Below are 5,644 nucleotides of genomic sequence, written 5' to 3' on the forward strand. Positions count from 1 at the left end.
CCTGTCCTTCTCTCTCTCGAAAATGGAATTTCCTTATAGACCATGGTTTTGGAGGATTAGAGGGAAACAATGATTGGAAATTTAGAACACGTTTTAGAAGTGAGAATGATGAGGCTTCATTTTGACTACTTTGGACACATAATCACAAGGACATCATATTTGGTAGCTGCACTAATGGGATACAGTAAACCCGTAGAACCAGGCAATGTTTCATTCTGTTACTCATAAGGCTGCCATGAGTCCACTTGAAGTTCACTAACAACAACACAGAACATAAAACAATTGTGAGGAATCAAGTCCTGTTCAAGTCTGTGTTACATAAGATTGGGCTTACTTGGTGGCGCCTGATAACATCAACAATAAAATGACCATTCTAGTTACTTTATATCGATTTAATGGATACAAACCCTATATTGTAGACAATATTGTTACACTTATTTTAAAAATCCTGGGAGAGAGGAGGTTAAATTATTTGCCTAGCATTACCCAGCTAATAAGTGGTAGAACCAGATCCTAAGCTTGTCCTCTCCACGAGGAAGACTTGTAGAAGTTAGGTGTTCTATTGTTGGCAGATGTATTCTGATATGCTTGCAGAGATTACGAATAAAAAGATGAGAATATGTATTCATATATATTTCTATACAACTGGCAACAATTATCTCTCTGTATATGTTTATATAAATATACATACAAACCTTCTGTATATATAAAAATAGAAATACATAGCTACATATACACATATGCATTTATATAAGCACACATATATTTAGTACACATACACATATATTTCAATACATATGCATACATACATATCTTATGTGTATATATGTAGAGAAAATAGCCTCTGTAGAACAATATTTCAGTAAAAATCTTGGAAGTGATTTGTTTGTGTGTGTTTTGTTCCTTTCAAAAGTCATTTGCCGTATTAGATTAGGTTGTTTGATCACTGTATCCTATTTTCACTTTCCTTTTAGGGCCTATGAGAATGAGCAAACCCCTTTTAATTACACTGATCGTGTGTGTGGGGGGATATTCATTGCCGACCCCAGTTGTAATCAACTGTGATCTACTAGAAGCAGAGAAATTGATTGCTTCTCTCTTCCCAACTACCACTAAGAGGGGGTCATACATTATTCTGCCCCTTTGAAAAATCCAACTCAGTGATTGATTTTATCACTGCCTGTGGCAGAAAATTCCTCAGCCTTATTCTACCAGGTGAAGAAGTATTTCCTAGCACCTGCTTTAAATTTCCCTGGTATTAACTTCTCTGAGTGGTGCCGTCTCTTATGGAACAATGTAATAAGGACCTGCCAGTTTTACTGCCCAGTACATGTCTTTATGCCTAAGTAAAAGCTCTCTCATTCTCTAGGTCAGGCTTAGTAAGTCTAACTTCGAGAATCTCTTTCACGAACAGACCTGCAATGCTCTCATGCTCCTGCCTGGTTCTGGAGCACTGCCATCCTGGAATACATTCAATGCAAGGAAGTGAAAGATGGAGACAATCATGCAGATGAACATGTATTACTCTCTCCCTGATGCTATTGTATTATACTTTCCAATTTTAAAAATCTGAACCAAAAAGGAAAATTCACTCACAGCAACGGAAAATTTCTTTGAAAGATTTCTACCTACCCTGTTTCCCCCCAAATAGGACAGTGTCTTATATTAATTTTTGCTCCACAAAATGCACTAGGTCTTATTTTCAGGGGATGTCATCTTATTTTTTCCATGAAGAAGAATATGGTACACATTTATTGTTTTATTAAAAGGGACCTCGCAAACCAAGCTGATTCCAGGAACCCAAGTGGAAGGTGAATTATGAGAATGATGAGTGCAACGAATGTATAAGGGTGCTTTGCTCAATTGATGTATGTACTGATTGTGATGAGCTGTATGAGCCCCAATAAAAAGATTTATTAATTAAAAAAAATAAAAGCTTACTTTAAATTAAAAAAAAAAAGAGAGAGAGAGAGACCTCGCACTTCCTGCCTGCTCTGGCTGTGCTGCGCTCAACAGTGAGCTGCATGGTGGTGCCTGCTGCTACGGTCCAGAGTCTAGAGTTATGGTAGCTTCTGGGGGCCTTATTTTCGGGGAGGTCTTATTATCAGGGGGGATGCTTTATATTTCAGCGAGAGGCAAAACTGTAAGTAGGCTTTATTTCCAGGGAATGTCTTACTTTTGGGGAAATGGTAGTGCACACTCAGAAATCATTAAGTTTAGAGTATTTTCATTTCATGGGAGATGTCCTAAAGGGGGGTTGGCAAGTCTTTCTGTCCAACTTTTGCACCACCTTGAATGGAGAATAAACCTTTTGGTTAGAGGAAACAGACACCTAATTTATCAATCAAAGTGTTCCAAGTTGGGCAGTTACCCCAGAGATCAGTGATTTGAGCCTACTTTCTCCCTGGGAGTAAGATGAGGTTGTCTACTCCCCTAAAGTCCCACAATTTCAAAAGCCCAGAGGGACAGCCCTATGCTCTCCTAGAGGATCACTATGAGTTGGATTCAACTCAATGGCCATGGGTTTGGCTTTATTAAATAAATAAACTCAGAAACAAAAACTCATGCCCAACAAGTTGATTCTGACTCAGAGTGACCCTATAGGACAGAGAACTAACCTTTTACTTTGCAAGTCTGGCTAGACCAGAGGATGTACATTGGTACAGATAGGAACTGGAAACACAGGGAATCCAGGACAGATGATCCCTTCAGGACCAGTAGTTACATTGATGATACTGGGAGGGTGGAGGGAGAGGGGATTGGAAAGGGCGGACAGATTACAAAGAGCTACATATAACCTCCTCCCTGGGGGAAGAAAAACAGAAAAGTGGGTAAAGGGAGCCGTCGGACAGGTCAAGATATGAGAAAATAATAATTTATAAATTATCAAGGTTTATGAGGGAGAGGGGAGTGGGGAGGAAGGGGGAAAATGAGGAGCTGATGCCAGGGCCTTAGGTGGAGAGCAAAGGTTTTGAGAGTGATGAGGGCAATGAATGTACAAATGTGCTTTACATAATTGATGTATGTATGGATTGTGATAAGAGTTGTACGAGCCCCTCATAAAATGGTAAAAAAAAAAAAAAAAAAGGACTACCCTTTTGATTTTCCCAGGCTATAAATCTTGTTGTTATTGTTAGGGTCAAACAGTATATTTTACTATCCATCTTATATTTATACATTTCATCCATGCTTTTAAAGCTTCAATTAAGAGTTGAATATAAAATGTATGTAAACAGCAGGGGTTCTCCGGCATAGAATTCGGGAGAAACTTGCAGTAACTCTCGCTAGCATTTGATGAATATTACAAATCAAGACAGTGGCATGCCTCCTGACACAGGTACCTCTTTTGATCAAACTTGTTACAGTGAGTCTCTATCTTTGTTGTAGAGTTTATTCCAATTTCTGAGTGACCCTACACGACAATGAAACTGCCCCATACAGTTTTCTATGCTGTAGTCTTTGGGGGTTTGAACCGTCAACCTTTCAGTTGGCAGTCCATCTCACGACCATTGTGACACCAGAGCTCCTTTGAACAACTTTGGTAATGATATTGCTAATTGGAAGCCATGAGGTTTAAAACAAGTTTACTTGTATTCTCTTGGTGTCTCTAAGACAGAAATGATTACTTTCTCCTAATGGAGAAAAGATCATCCAATGAAAATGAGTGTTTCCCATACACTCTCTGGATGGAGCGGCTGCCTGAGAACCACTGTCCATGGCTGTCCAATGTCTTCAGGCCTCCATGAGTGAGGTGATGGTATGATGAGGTTCTTCTTGGTGTCTCTGGAGAGTGTGTCCCTCATATGCAAGCATCCGGGCTGAATAGTATGCTAGGGCTGTCCTGTGTCCGCAGTAGCCTAACTGCGTGTCCATGTTGACTGCAAGTTGGTTAGGTACTCTTACAAAGAGATCGACGAAACAGCTACCCTTCCGTTCTGAAATCTCATCTTACCACGCCCTAAGTTTAGCTGCTTAACCAAGGCGTGGGAAGTCTGGGGCAGCTGACAGGCTGTGACATTGAGCCTGTTGCTTTCTCCATCGAACAACCCCTCACCGCCACCAGATGCCTCTGCCGCTGGGGCTACCCTGGCCAGTGGGCCGGGCATTGTCAGTGAAAAGGATCCCGTATGGAAAGGGAACCCTTAGTTTCTGTAGGTGGGTCCAAGTGAATGCTGTTGAAGCAAAACAGATCGTCACTAGCAAAAGCTCAGGGCGTCGTCATTGCAAGCTGCTCCTGCCACTCTATGCGGTTCCCCGAGGCTGTAAGTCTTTTTTTTTAAATCATTTTTTGGGGGTTCATACAACTCATCACAATCCATGCATCCATCCATTGTGTCAAGCACATTTGCTGCCATTATCATTCTCAAAACATTTGCTTTCTACTTGAGACCTTAATATCAGCTCATTTCCCCGCTCCCTCCCCATTACCCCTCCCTCGCAAACCCTTGATAATTTATAAATTATTATTATTTTGTCATGTCTTACACTGTCCGACGTCTCCCTTCACCCACTTTTCTGTAAGTCTTTATGGGAGCAGAAAGCTTTGTCTTTCTCCCTTGGAGTGGTTGGTGGTTTCGAACTGCCAAGCTTGAGGTTGGCAGCACAATGTGTAAACACCATACCGCAAATGAATAATCACCTTAACATTTAGTAACTAATGAAACAAACAGAAATAAAGCATCTACTTATCGTAAATCCCCTAGAAGGGCTACGTTATTTCCCATCACCGCTTGCACCCCAATATAGGATTATTTCTAGTGACATCTTTTCATTGGACTTTCTACATCTTTGTCAAGATGGGGTTATTTGATAACTTAGAAAATCTTTTGTAAGATTTTCAAGGTTTAAATAAAAAATATTTGAATCAAACATTTTTTCCTTACATTGATTGAGCTGAGCATGCATGAGAAAGACCTGGTACTTCATGCCTGTCTAGGTCCATTGTTTGAGCTGAGAAAGCACGAGAGAGACCTGAGACTTCATGCCTGTCTGGGTCCATTGCCTTGAGAGTATACTTGAACATGTAAAGGTAGGGTCTGAAATTCCATAAGAAAACAGCCCAGGTTAAGTGTATTGTGATGATTTTTTAATTTAGGCATTTCTGTGACGAGGAAGAGAAAGAGTGGAGGATGGAGGAGGAAGTTGAAAGGGCGGGCATAGTATCTGACAATGTGAGAACGGCTGGGCAGATGCCTTTTCCTGCCTTCCTTTTTTCTATAAATCATTTTATTGGGGCTCATACAACTCTTATCACAATCCATACATACATCAATTGAGTAAAGCACCCTTATACATTCATTGCTCTCATCAATCTCAAAATTCGCCTTCTACTTGGGTTCCTGGAATCAGCTCATTTTCCTTTTTTCCCTCCCCCTCCCTCCCCACCCCCTCCTTCTCGAACCCTTAATAATTTATAAATTATTACTCTATCTTATCTTACACTGCCCGATGTCTTCCCTCACCCACCTTCCTGTTGCCTACCCCCAAGAGAGGAGGTTACACATAGATCCCCGAAATTGATTCCCCCTTTCTACACCCCCTTCCCTCCCAGTGTGCCACTCTCACCGCTTGTCCTGAGGGCTTCATCCATCCTAGATTTCTTGTGTTTCCAGATCCCAACTGCACCGCTGTGCATCCTCTGCTC

At 41.0% G+C, this 5,644-nt stretch overlaps 1 pseudogene; it reads right to left on the reverse strand.

Annotated features, from left to right (window-relative positions):
- Window positions 1-3,647: 3,647 nt before the first annotated feature.
- Window positions 3,648-4,222, reverse strand: LOC142457084 (N-alpha-acetyltransferase 20 pseudogene; annotated as a pseudogene).
- Window positions 4,223-5,644: the final 1,422 nt, after the last annotated feature.

The sequence above is a fragment of the Tenrec ecaudatus genome, chromosome 9 (assembly GCF_050624435.1).
Source record: "Tenrec ecaudatus isolate mTenEca1 chromosome 9, mTenEca1.hap1, whole genome shotgun sequence".
NCBI classification, from domain to species: domain Eukaryota; kingdom Metazoa; phylum Chordata; class Mammalia; order Afrosoricida; family Tenrecidae; genus Tenrec; species Tenrec ecaudatus.